We start from the raw sequence: 14412 nt of genomic DNA on the forward strand, positions 1-14412 counted from the left end.
TGACAACTGTGGTGTTTTCTGAAATGGACAGTTCATACTGCACCTCTGCTGCCAGTGAGGAAAGGTAGTGGAAGAAAAAAATAAGTAGGGCGGAAAGAGAAGAGGACACGAAGGACATTTGTATGGTTTGAGGTGATTGCTGAAATACCATACAGGGTGGAAAAAAACATTGCAGTGGAGGAGAAATGGAAGGAACCTGAGGGATTTGAACATTGGGAAATTAGAAGGTTGACGCTGAGTTGGAGAAGTGTTAGAGTGGTATGTGATAGGAAGCACATTTTAGGGGGATGTGAAGTCGCATGTGGGATTTCTGTGTTCACAGAATTCTAATACTGTGTTCTTCCACATCTGGTTGTGTGGGCAAAGTGTAGTAAATCTGCTGCAGGCTTCATTTCAGATCCTTCTTTACTGCATCTGTCAGCGGTAGGATGAAACACACCCCACTGACTACTTAACTGTTCCTCCCCTTCTCTGAGGTGCTGATGATGGACCAGTGTCTTCATTTGAGTCAGTTCAGCCTCCAGTGAAGACAGTGCCAACTTGTAGGTCTGTGGAGGTGAGGGATGGTCATCTCCTTTGGAATGTGAGTGTGGGTTTTTTTTTTTTCTTTTTTTTGTGATTCTGAGGAAAAAGTGAATATGAATGCTATTAAAAATACTCTGTAGGAATCAGTCTTAATACTGTCCTGCAGAGGATCTCTGGCTTTAATACTGAGATGTCTCTGCCTGTTATTAAGCATCCAGAGGAAGCGCTGTCTGGGGCATTTGGATATATAATTAGCATATTTGGAAAAAAAGCCCTAAAGTTGTAGGTTAGCCGACCAACTTTAAAACATGATCAATTGCACTGACATATATGCAGATGTATATGCACACATGTACAGGTAACTGCTGTCTTACCAAATTGAAACCAGGATCAATCTGAGAAGTGTCCCTGTGCTCCATGAAATGGACATAGTTTTTTCCATGCTGAGTGCTGACCTTGAAGCTTGGCACTTGTGACTTCCTGAGAAAAGTTTATATGGCAGACACTAGGCCCATGTCTTATTTTCCTCCACGAATGATGATAGATCTTGTGGTGAGTTTGCCACCAGTCTGCAGGCTTCCCAACTCTACCAAGTCTGCTGAATATTGGCCAACTCACGTGCCTTTTACGAGTTGTTCACTTCCAACAGAGACTTGCTGGAGCTGAGGAGTCTCTTGTGACTGTGTCCTCCTGAAACTCCTCTTGGCCTCTCTTGCTGGCCCGTGTCCTGTCCTAGGTCTGGCGCATGGTCCAGGCACTCGTGTGTGGTCACCACAGGTGGTGGAGGCAGGCTGGTGGAGCTCTGCGGTGTTCTCAGATGGAGTTTTAGCCACCTACCTATCCTGGATATGGACCCTTGCAAACCACCACTTCCTCCAGACATCAGACATGCCGGGCTGTTCCCTACACCTTCATTGCCCAGCACATTGTTGTGATGGTTAGAAGTGGCTGTTCAAATTGAGATGGGTATGGAGACACTGCTGACTTGTCTGCTAGCTAAACATGGAGATTTAGTGAATGTTGGTTGTGTTGCAGAGACAAGTAGGTGCCTCTTGAAAATCAGCTTTGCAGTTTGCAGCTGTTGATGGGGAAACGTCCTAATGGAGGACCTGAACCACCGCGTGATCTTAGATTTGGTAGAGTGTCCCCCAACTGCCGCTGCCATGAGGTTTTTAAAAAAAAGAAAGCGACACACGCAGGAGGGAGCAGTGAGGGCTTGGGGAGCTGCTGGGGAGAGGTGAGGGAGATGTGAGTTCAGCAGCTTGCGTGGGAGGGAGCCAAAACTGCTTGTGGCAGCTGAAGTTTAATTTCTGTTTAAGGATTCTTGGTCGTTTTGTCACCTGTCATAGGTGACTTGGTGATCTGTGAAAGGGGGATTAGATTAGAATAATGATTTAAGTCTCTTTTTTTTTTTTTTTTAATTTTGTGTGTATGTGTGTATTTTCCTTTGCTTAGCAAATATGAGCATTTCCAATAGCTTGATCAGAGGTCTGCAGCCAAGACTACTGGTTGTGTTCTCCTGTTGCTACCTTCAACAAAACGCTGTTAGAAAAATAATTGCTTATCTGATAATCAAATAATTGAGCACCTCTTCTTCCCATGTCTCTTGAACACTTTTTAAATTAAGTTTTTAACCTCTGTATAACTGCCCCTCCTGCCTTTATTAATGAAATACATAGTTTTCTGGCTTCAAGCAGTACTGCTGAGAAACTTGGAATATTCTACAGTATTTTAAAGAAGCACAGTTTATAAAAATTAATGTGCTCCTTAAATGGTGTAATCTGAAAAGGAAGACTTAATAAAACAGCCTCCTTCGTTTATTGCAACACAAAACTTAACGTTGACTGAAAGTTGAATCAAGGAGCAAAATGTCACTCTTCCTGTGTTTCATTTTTATTTCTAGCTGTGTATAGCTTTGAGAATATTTTTCTTACAGAGATGAAGTCTGTTTCTAGCACAGAGCGACTTGTTATGAGCAATTTTCACTGGCAGATTTAAAAAAGCTGTAGCACAGCTATTTACATATTGTCAATAAATATGGTCTTGCACTGTGTTGCAACATGGAAGTCTTGTTCCATTAGTAATGTTTCATGTAGTAGCAAATATAATTTTTGTGCTCAAGCTAAGTATGATAGATTAAAATATCTATAAACAGCCCTTAATATCATGCACTTGGGCTGTGCCTGATACTGCATGGCGCTAGTGATAAGAGTAAAGAATTAGGAAGAATGCTGGTGTAGGCACATAGGAACTCATTATTGCAGTGGGGTTCAGACTATTTTAAGTATAATGTTTATGGCTGTGGTTTATGTGTAACTTAGTGGAACATCTTAAAGTGTTGTGAAGTTTGTATACACATAATGCTGTAGCATTATGATGTTTTGGCAATATCAGTAGTGAAAAATATACTGTACCTCACGAGCGACAACTGGCACTGGAACTTCTGAGAAACAGGCTGTGTACTTCCATCTTGCCACTGACATTTGAAAACCTTTTGGTCAGTGTAGAGATTAGGTGATTATATGAACTATGTGGGGACAGGAAACTTCAGATTATTATAATTTTTTTTTTTTTCTGATTTGTGCTAATCAGAGAGATTAATTGAAATATGCTGTCAAGGAAGACAAAATTACAGGTGCCTGTATTTTTTTTGTAATTATTTACCTGATATTGTAGGAGCTCTCAGCATCTTTCAAATATACGATTGTCTCTTAGATCTTAACATTCCTTACTTTTGTGGACTTACATATTTATAAGATGCGTGTAAGCCGTATTTCAGTCAGTTCTCCACACTTGTAAGGAGTATTTGCTCATGGTTAAGTATTTTCCAAATGAATTGTTGTTTTGCATAATGGCAAAAATTTCCTTGGCATTTCCATCATAGCCTCCTGAAAGCTTAGTGAGGACTTTGTGCCAACGCACACAGAAGCCCTCGCGTCATCAGAGTATCTGCCCACGTGTCAATGTAAAGGACAGAGGGGGTCCTGTTGACTTCTGTAGGGCTACTGTGCACTAAGAACGTGTGTGGTGGCTCACCAGTCTGAGGGCTATGGTGTAGATTTTGAAGTACTGTACTTAAACCAATCTGAAATTTGCTTTGTATATGATGCTGGTTATGCATGCATTCGAAACAAGTATACTGGCGGAATAAACTGCTGCATTCTCTTGTTTCCTTCTAATAGACCTAGCAAACTACAAGTGCTCATCTTATGAAAGAGCACTCCTAAATATATCGGACACAGAGACAAACCCCCTCATAGACAAATCATTCAAAAAAACCCAAGAAACCCAAAGAGGAATTTCATCTTTATGCACCCAGACATATCCCAAATGTCGATGCTTTTCGGCTAAAAGGTGTGATCGGTCCAAGCTCTCGTTTCCCAGCGTGCGGTGCCTCGGCAGCCCCGTGCTCCAGCGAAGGGCTATAATTAGCCGAGCAGCCGGCTCAGCAGCGGTGACGGGCTGCGAGCCCCAGCGAGCATGTGCTGGATTCTGCATGTGCCCGGCGCTTATTGGCGGGCGAGGTTGCTGCCTGCCGGTTTGATAGGTTTCCCCAGTCATCTTTATGCTGCATTACAGACATAGATACAGAGGTACTGCCTGCGTGCCACGGGAGAGGTGCTGGGCTCGTAGCGTAAAAGAAAGCCCCCCCAGATGAAAGGCACTGGTCTTTGTTGCAAAACATCAGTGCTTAAGGACTGCTAGTCACAAGGCGGGAGGTCAGTGAAGGGGTTTGACTCGGTGGTAATTACTTTCAGGTCTTTATCTCTCCGGTAAAACAGTCATGCATGAAATGAATACTGTTAATCATGTCATCTGTTTAATTTGATCTTGCTTTTATTAATATCATGTGTACTCCGGCAGGAGAACCGTCAGATTAGAAGACGTATCATTAGAGTGGATTTAGTTCAAAAATAGAGTGTATTTATATGGGAATATTGCTTTCATTTGAAATTTTGAGCCTGTGCATGTGAGCGATTTTACTGGCTGCCTTTTGTTATGCTAATGGAAATATTTCTTTTATTGGGATGTTTTCTGCAGAGCAATTGAATTAGAGCATTTATAACTATTGGCATGTGAAAATGAATCACTATAAATAGTGATTAGTTTAAAGAATAATTCTGTGAAGTGTTCTTTAATTTGATCACAGCAATAACTATCTTGTTGGTTCTCTTGCAACAAGATAGAGGGATGAGGAGTAATATGCTATTGTTCTTTCAACAAAGATGCTGGAGCCTTCATGTTTGGGTGGATTCTTTGTTTCATCCACTGGGTTTTATTTTAGGTGGTTTTCAAAATGAAACTAAAGCCACCCTGCCTGGTAGATTGCAGTATATCCTTTGCTTGCACACACATTCGTAATACCTATATATATCTGTATTGTTCTCAAAGGCTGAATTTTGGCCCAAAGCCTTGTTTATTGTCAGAACTGCCTTCCTCAGTAGAATGAAACAAGGTATATATGCCAATCTTTTAATCTGTGATTCTGAGGCTTTTACAGTATTTATCATAGTGTCATACCCATTTAAGTTCTTTTCATACTTGACCTACACATCAATTGATCACAACTTTTCCTATAAAAAGCATACATATTTAATGAGCACATCTTACAGTGAAAGCTGTTCAGAACAGAAGGAAGCAAGCATGAAGTATAGAGGAAAAAAAAAAGTCTCTTCATGTAGCCATGCCTCATCTGATGACTTTTGAATATTGAGGCTGACTGCTGAGACTTCAAAGTTAATGCCCTTGTCTCTGTCAGACTCCAGAGCCCACATGAACTTGTATATTAAGTCACTAGTCATCTGGCTGGCTGGCTGCCACCATGCGTCTGAGGTATGAGTGGATTGTCTCAGCCAGGATCAGAAAGGTGTTAGGAACGGGAGCTATTTTGGTATTAGTCTTCACTCTTCCTTTTGCACCTAGCCATGAAAGAGGTTTTTCCTACTGTTTAAACCAAAACAAAATTTAAGTTGTTCACTCTTAAACTCTGTGGCATGAAATGGTGTTACCCTCTGAGTAGGTAACCTTTAAAGTGAGCATTTGTTCGGTTGCTAACTTTATATGACTGGGGGTACAACAGATACACATGCTGTGTTATTTGTGATAGCGTATTCAAAAGGCAAAATATTTGGGAGGTTTAATCACAGCTAGTACCTACCAGTTTCTTTGAATTTTTGCTCTTGACTAAAATAGTTGTCTTGGCATCTACATTCACCTCGGTTTTATTTCCAAAGTTGTTGTCTTCTATGTAGACTTGGAAAATGGCATTTTTGCATGTTAACAGTTAAGCCTGGACACGGAGGACTCAGGCTGTGAAGCCGTGTTGTTCTCAGGCTGTTTCATATTCCCTCATTGCTCCAGATTAACAACCGAAAGTGTCTTAAAGAGGTTTTAAGTTAAACTATGCCTTACCTGAAGTAATTTATCTACATCTTTATGACCTTTGCAACAGCATCCCATACAGGAGTAAATAACAGTGATGTTAGTAATGTGTGTATTTTCAAGACAGTGTATTTTCAAGAGACAAGAGGCTGTTATTTTCTATTCCATCTATTAAGCTATCGTTATTTGTAAGTAACATAAGGCACAGCTGGAAAAATGCTGTAGAAGTTAACATATTTTTAGTGCATGGTACAGGGAATACCACCACCCACTGGAACTGAAATACTGCACCAGCAGCTATTTAGGTGTGGACATCTCTGCCTCCAAAAAGAGTTGTGATGATCTATGCAAGCATCACCAGATAAAAATGACAGTTGTGAAGCTAGAACTGGCGACAGTGTAATTTAAACTTGCAATACCTTAACAGGAAGAAATAAACTATACTACTTCATTATTGCTTCTCTTTTTGCTATAACCTCATTTTTCTTCTGAGTAAACAAAGAAAACTAATTGAAGCAACAGTTCATGTGGATTACTCTCCAAAAAAGTTGTTGTCTTTGTTGCTATAAACATATTTTAAATATAACCAGCATATTGCTACTGGAAATGTTGCACACTTCAGATTACTCTCAATGAGAGTACAAGTGTTGCCAGTGAGTTTCTTGGTGTAAAAGTTTTTGATTATTCTTTGTTAGGAGAGGTACACATTACATGTTTGCTGTGCACCTCTGTGAACTGTTCTTATTTCTGATATCTTGCCCTGTAGATAAATCTCCAAGTCCTCTGTTAAGTAGAAGGAAAACTTCTTTCCGATCAGAAATGCTGTGTGTGTGTGTGTTTGCATTTGTATGTTAAGGTCACAAAAGTATGTTACAAAAATAAAGGTCTCAGGTTTTTCATATGTATCCATATATAGCTGGAGAATAATCGCTTTTATGATCTAACTAATATATGTTTGTGTAGAAGTTCATATGTTGTTAACACTTTCAGTGTCGTACCAGTAGTCTCATTATAATCCAGTAGAAATATAAATATTCCTTCAAGAGTATTGTTTTCAGAAACACCAGCCTTGGCTGCTAGCTACAGATGGATATATGCAGTAAACTGGATGCCTGTAATAAACAGTGCTACGGTGGCTCTGGTTTATTAAGGTATTTTACTGCTATGTGTTTAAGTGAATTTTGCATTACTTAAAACCATACAAAATCTGAAGCAGAAAGGTGATGCTTAATGCATTTTTTTTCTAGTCTCATAGCAATCAAAGATACTCCTGAGAAACAATCCTGGGGATTTAAAGTATTACCACAGTGTTTATTTTGCAGGATTTGCACTTCTACACTTTACAGTTTTTAAGTCGAGTAGCAGTAAGTGATATATGTGTAAAGGTTTGCATCAAAATGAGGAAAGCGACATTGTGCCCCAAAGCTCTTCTTGCATTTTCCTCTGTTTTTGGAACCAATTCCAATTGCTACTTTGTTGACGAAATGTCTGTCTATTTAAATGGTCGAGACATGCAATAGCCTGTCTATAAATGCTTACTAGAACACTTTGAGAGTTCATGGGAAATCAGTAGCCTGTTTTCTGCGTTTTGTTGGGCGATGGTCTTTGTATTCTTTTAAACCTGAAAACTGTTGGGCTGGGTGCTGGGGAGGCACAGGATGAGGCCTCTTGGTGCCGATTCCCTCTGCAGGCTCGGCAAGGGGCACGATGAGTTGGGAAGGCCTTATCGTCATGGCGCTCTGCCCACACGGATGCAGCGCTAATTAACGGGGTTGGAAACGTGACCGCGTTCTCTGTATGCAGACAGCTGCTGCCCCAGTTTGGGGACACGGGCGCTCCTGTGCCCAAGGACTGGCCAAGACCAGGCCTCACGGTGGGGAAGGTCTACCCTGCCCTGTCCCTCCATCGGTTCTTGCTCGCCTACCACAAGTTATTCTGGGGACTGTGTGGAGTCAGAAACTTAAACAGCGGATTAAAGAAATGTGCCTAGCTTTAGGCATCTGCCTGTCAAACATTTGCAATGTTTAGAGGAAGGTCATGTTTTATAGACCGGGGAATGGAAGCAGCAATGTGTTTTTCTTGCAGTTCTCACAGCTGCAGTGGTATGGTGAATTGAAAACAAAATGGATATTATTGATTTCTTTTCTTTTACATTTAATCTCCTGTTATGATTAATTCTAATTGTTTGTAAATGTATTACCTGAAGTATTAAATGTGGCTTGATAGATTTCATGTAGAATACAACTGGCAAATAGTAATCCTGCATGCTATTGTCTGCATAATCCTCGTAACAAGATTTGTCTTAATTTTGCGTTGTCTTTTGTGGATATGCTTCAGTCACCTGTAGGCACAACTACTTACTACAGCCTATCTATGAAGCAGCTGAAGTTTTCAACCTGGTTTTTCACTTTTAAATATGTCATTTTTAAACAGGAATTGTCCATTTCATTCCACAGCAGCCATTACTTGCTTTTATATCTGGTCATACAGTTGCCTCATACTTCTGTGCTATATTGGTTTATTAATTGAAACAGTATATCATTTATACAGCTGATGATTACATGGCCATCTATTTTTATCTTTACCTGTTGAGTCTTCTAGAATGATTTTTGCTGGATACCTTGCTAATATGAATGCTTGTACTACAAAATCCCAATTAATGGCAAAGAAGGATATTAAATTCTTACTTCTTTTAAAAGGAGCTTAGCATTTTGGAAGTTGGCAGGCTAGCCCAAAGATTAGACTGTTCTGCTCTCTGATTAGGAAGTCTGTAGAAATACATTCTGTAGCAAAGTTATGCCATGTGTAATACAACTTTAATGGGATAATTATGCCATTTAGCTGGAGAGAAATGTGAATATCCAGGTTTGCATAGGCGTGCACATTTTCACAAGTTTGGAAATATTTGGCTTTTGTTTAGGGTCTATGGTTATAATTGATTCTTTTAAGGTCTGGGTATTGGGTTTGTAGGTAATGATACTCTCAAGGGTGGGTGCATGGCACCAGACTCTTTTCAGTGGTGCCCAATGATAGGATGAGGGGCAACGGGCACAGACTGAAGCACGGGAGGTTCCATCTGAATATAAGGAGAAGCTTCTTTACTTTGAGGGTGCCAGAGCCCTGGAACAGGCTGCCTAGAGAGGTTGTGGAGTCTCTTTCTCTGGAGACATTCAGAACTCACCTGGACACATTCCCTGTGCAATCTCTTCTGGGTGAACCTGCTTTAGCAGGTGAGTTGGACTAGATGATCTCCAGAGGTCCCTTCCAACCTCAACCATTCTGTAATCCTGTGATTTTGTGATAATGCAAATGCATAATATGATACAGTCCTTGTTCCAAAGTGTTTCCTGCCTGTGTAATATAGGCAGAAAAAAAGGATAGAGAAGAAGGAGAAACAGAAACAATAAAGATGAAGCATCTTGTATGTGACCACAGCCTGTGTGCTTGCAAAGTAGGATGGACAATATGTGCTTTAAGATCATAAACCATCACTGCAGATGTCTTTTTAAAGAGTGAAAAATATTATAAGATTGGTAGAACTATTCCTGTCTGTATAAGCACTTACAGTACAAACTTCCCAGGGTAAGGACTATTTCCTTCTGTCTCAGTGTCGTAATTGACGTTGGGTATTTTGGGCATTGCAGTCATCTGGAAGTGAGTGTGCAGCTTTGTATTTCAACTGTGACATTACAACAGCAGTCTAATCAGAAGATATATGAAGGACTTGATAAATTACATCCCTTCCTCTTCCACTACTGTTACATCCACCCTATTGCAATCTGTGCTCCTGTCCCATCCATTCCTTCCTGTTGTCCTTGAGCACGTCGTGGAGTGCAGGGATTGCTGTTTTGGCCCCTGCCTCCCCAGGGACTGGGTGAAGCCCAGAAGAAACAGTAAGATTGCTGTTAATCTTACATGGAAGGCAGATGCCATGGTGGGTGCAACAGAACAAGACCTCAAAATAGATGGTGTCATTGTCCTTCAGCGTTTCGATGCCTCTCATTTCTCTCTTCCCCATGGTTCTTCTCTTCTTCTTGTCTTGCCTTGGGCTAGCCTTCTTGTCTTGCTGCCACCTCCTTGCTAAATTTGTCTGCCCCATTTTTCCATTCAAATCTACTCTTTTTTCCTCCAATTTATCTCTCTCTGCCTTTCAGCTTCTATCTGCTATTCACCCATGTGCTCTTTGACATCTTCGCAGCCACTGCTCCTTTTGGGCAGGGGGTGGATATTCAAAAATACCTTTTAGGCAAAGGTGCCCAAGGACAGCAGCATGCAAGTGAAGAATTTAAGTTCTCTTACAAAAGGTGCTTGGTGATTTGGGTGTTTTTGGTTGTGTGGTTTTGTTTGTTTTGTTGTTGTTTCATTTTGTTTGGTTTTGGTTTTTGTGTTTGTTTTTTTTTTCTTTCTTTTAAAAAAAATATTTATTTATTTGTTGGAGCTAGATGTCCTTGGCTCCTGCTTGGAAAGCTCATTCTGACAAATACAAATCTTACTGTTGACCTTTGCAAGTCTGATATATCAGCTTTTTTTTTTTTTTTTTCCTCTCAGCCTGTTACCTCTTTACTGAAAGCAAGCATCTCTGTTCATCTTCCTGTCATCCTCTTGTCATCTGTAGATCAGATCTCTCCAAAGTGATTAATGAGATTTGCTGATCGTTCTACAAACGGGGCTCCTTTTCGTCATGCCTCCATGCAGGTACCTCACACCAGCTATACTTCTGGGAGAGCTTGACCCCAGGAGCTGCTTCTGCCCCTCCTGCTCTTTGTAGGTGTCTCAGGCAGAGATGGCACGTTACTGACCTGAATCTTGACAGCTTCTCTGCTGCCCACAGGGCTCTGAGCCACGTGGGTGCTTATTGCCTTAAAGTCACATTTATTTTGCTCTTTTTTTGTGCTGGCTATTTGGCACGTTTGCTGCACTGGGCGCCTAAAGGATCCTGCTAGAGCCAGAGGCTCTGCACTGGGAGGAGGTTTTGCCGAGAGCCTTCATTAAATCCCCACACAGCAATAGTCAAGCAGATCATGCTGCCATCCTATGCTAAGGTATACAGGATTTGGGTTCTTCATCTCTAGTGTGGCTTGGTAAGGAGTTTTTCCCATGGTATGTGTAGAAAAACTGGAATGCTTCTTTACTGTGATTTTTAGCTCTCTAAAGAGCCAGATTTTTTGCAAGTATTTTCTCTTTCCTTATGCTACAAAGCAACTTATACTTTCTTATTTTACTTCAGCACGACTCCGAAGCCTAAATCTGCATCAAAAACATGTCTGCAAGTAACTCTTAAAACATCCATTCTTAGAAGACATCTACAAATACCAAATCCATCTGGTGTTGAATTACCACTGATTTTTTTTTTTTTTTTTTTTTTTTTTTTTTTTTTTTTTTTTTGCAAGCTTGCTGAAACTGGATTGATGCTTCCCTCATCTCCAAGAAATATGTATGTCTGGCATTTATAGTGACTCTTACTTGTGGCTTTTGGGGAACATATTTCTGGAAGAATTAGAATCCTACACAGAGCTTTTTTCTGAGCTTCTCACTGAAATTAACTGTGGAATTATGACTGTATATAAATACCTGATAGGGAAGAGTAAAGAAGATGGAGCCAGGCTCTTCTCAGTGGTATCCTGTGGCAGGACAAGAGGCAACAGGCACAAATTGAAATACAGGAAATTCCTTTTAAACATCATAAACCCCTTTTTTTACTCCGAGGATGGCCAAACGCTGGCACAGGTTGCCCAGAGAGGTTGTGAAGTCTTCATCCGTGGAGATATTCAAAACCAAATTGAGATATGGTCTTGGGCAACCTGCTTTAGGTGGCCCTGCTTTCTGCAAGGGGTTGGAGCAGACAAGCTCCAGAGGTGCCTATCCAAAATGACTTCACATTTTATACCTATCCTTAGGTATGAATGTGCACGTGTATACATATGTATACACCTACCTATTTCTCGCTGCTGTGTCAACCTATCTGGAGGCTAGGACAAATTGGAGAATATCAGAGGTGGAAAAGGGAGGAAGAGTATGTTTTTATATTTTTCTGAAATATACAAATAGGCCACACTGGTTTTCTGTGTTTTATGCAGCCATTGGCATATTTTTCCCTTCCACTATAATATGTTACATCTGTATAGTAAAAAATGCTATAGATAAAATTTCTCTAAGGAAAGCTTTATTTTTCCTAGATTATTTCTGGTGGGCTCTACTTATGCATAATTACATCTTTGTTATGGTCCACATTATGCGTTAAGTGGACACAAAGCGCCCAGAAGGAGATTTGCATGTGAAAAAGAGACCAAAAGGCTCTGGGTCAGAAGAGGGGAGTGTACCCTCAGATTGATTCCCCTGTCTCAAAAACATTGCTCCAAACTAAGTAGTAAACATGGGAAAACTGGCCTGGGTTGAGAACTCTCTACAGGCACTTTGTATTTATGCAAACACTTTTTGGAGTCCTACATACACATAATTACTGTTCTGATGTTCAGCCCTGATTCTGCAGCCCACAGTAGCTGTGTAGGTCTGACAGTGTTGCTGAAAACTAGAAAGCTGGACAAGGCTGGCTGTTAAAATTACATTTCATCTTTTTGGAGTACACAAATGAAGCACGAGGTGACTTCAGGGGTGGTATTGGAGGAAGCTGTTTATGGGCATCCTTTGTAGCGTGAATTGGGTAACTTTGTGGGGGGAAAAAAAGATACTTTCAAAGTTTTTCTTGTGTCCCTTCGGAGCCGTGAATCTTGCCTTACAGCATTAGCACAGTTTCTTTCTCCTATTCAGCCCCCATTAAAATCAGTGTTCCCTTTGTTTAAAGGATCACCATTATTACTATTATATTATTTGGGGTTGAAGATGTTGCCTTTGTTAACATCTTGGCCAAGATCAGTGACAGAGTGTGCAGACCTGGGGTTTTATATATGAAGTTACAGAAACAGTTATCTTTGTTCCCAGAAACATTTGGATTTTTACTGTTTAAATACATGCCAATGCCTTATGTTCTCTTCTGGTGCTCTGTGGTCAAATACGGTGTGGGATTTACTTTTTCCTGCTTGTTCACAGGTCTTGACGTAACATCTTAGAGATGCTACTTAGACATCTCTAAGACAGTGAAGCACTTGCAAAAATAATAATAAAATAATCTGTTTTGAAGATGAAGGAAATCAATCTCTATTCATGAGAGCTTGCTTAGTTCCATGCTTAATACATCAACTTCAATCACAGCCTCTAGGAAGTTTTGAACTTTTTGTTGTTGTTAAATTTTCAAAAATTAATCAGATAAATCCTTTAATTCTTATGAACTGTACCATTGTTTTCCCAGTTTGTCTCATTTTAGTTTAGGCCTTTTTACACTTGAATAGATTACTTTCTTTGGTCTATGCAATTGTCTTTTGAAAATCCTTTAGAAGTAACCCATAGTAGTGGAGGAGAAGTATTGTTGTGCATCACAAACACACATAAAGAAGGGCTGAGTTCATACTGACAGCTTGAGTCTCCATTCCCTGCTCTTCTTTCCCTTCCTGCACGTGTACTTTAAAACCATACCTCCTTCTGTCCTCCAGCACCTCTTCTTCCCAAATCTCTAATGCTCACATGTGCTGTGAATTTCAATTTCAAGGACTGTTTGACCACCTGAAGCAAGAAGAAAAAGTCCTGTTCCCTATTTTAAACTGTAAAACTTGCTTTTAATTTCCTTTTCATGGTCTATCTGGAAACGTTGCAAACGCTTGATGTGAAATTCTTCAATAAAAGCGAGACTTGCCTGTAAATCAAGCTGCCTTGCAAGTCTGAGGTGGGCTTGCTGCTGCCAGCAGCGAGCAGCAGGGTGTCACCGGTGTGACCGTCACTTTCCCTTCCAAACTCCACAGGGATGAGGTGACAGAATTGGCAGGAGGAGTTCCCATTCAGGTACTTGGGATATTTGCATGGGGTTCCCCGAGGAAGAGTTTGCTAGTTTAGGGACTTGATCTCAGATCTTCAAAATGTTTTTAGCAGTACGCTGCCTCTGGAAGCAATATGTACCAGGATGTGAGTTTCCTGCTTTTCCTCATGGCTGGAAAGGAGTTTTCATTAAGTGTCAAGGTGTTGGATGAGCTCCTTTTCTAGGATATTTTCTTCCTGAAACCTGCCAGTTGGAGGATCATGTAACACCAAGCCCAGTAAAGTGGAACAAATGCGAGTTGCACAAAGGCAGATCCATACCAGGTGCTTTTGAGAACAACACCGGGACAGAAGTGTGACTTCTTGAGATTGTTATAATAGCTTGAGATCATGACAGTGTTTGGTTTCTTTCAGCCAGAAGTACCAAACAAAGCACAGCCCCGTACCTTGTGTCACTGCATCAGCACTATTGTGCTGTTACGGAAAAATTTGGAAGCTCTGTTGTGTGTTTTTGTAAAGAGGACAGAAACCCAGATACAGTGATGCTACCCTGTTTGCATTTAATCTTCAAAATGGAGTTGTTTATCATGTTTAGAACGTAAGTTGCTAATATTGAAAAACAGGCTGATGAGGTTAATT

General features: G+C 40.6%; 1 protein-coding gene across 2 annotated transcripts in view; it reads left to right on the forward strand.

Annotated features, from left to right (window-relative positions):
- FAM110B (family with sequence similarity 110 member B) overlaps positions 1-14412 on the forward strand; it is a 113453-nt gene that overhangs the window by 48652 nt on the left and 50389 nt on the right. The window contains exon 1 of one of the 2 annotated variants that reach the window (XM_065629266.1): positions 4179-4244. The exons of the other annotated variant lie outside the window; for it this stretch is intronic. The gene's annotated coding sequence lies outside the window, so the exon portion shown is untranslated. Of the gene's footprint in view, positions 1-4178; positions 4245-14412 lie in introns of those variants that run through there. 2 annotated transcript variants of the gene reach the window in all.

This window comes from Caloenas nicobarica, chromosome 2 (genome assembly GCF_036013445.1).
Source record: "Caloenas nicobarica isolate bCalNic1 chromosome 2, bCalNic1.hap1, whole genome shotgun sequence".
In the NCBI taxonomy this organism is placed as follows: domain Eukaryota; kingdom Metazoa; phylum Chordata; class Aves; order Columbiformes; family Columbidae; genus Caloenas; species Caloenas nicobarica.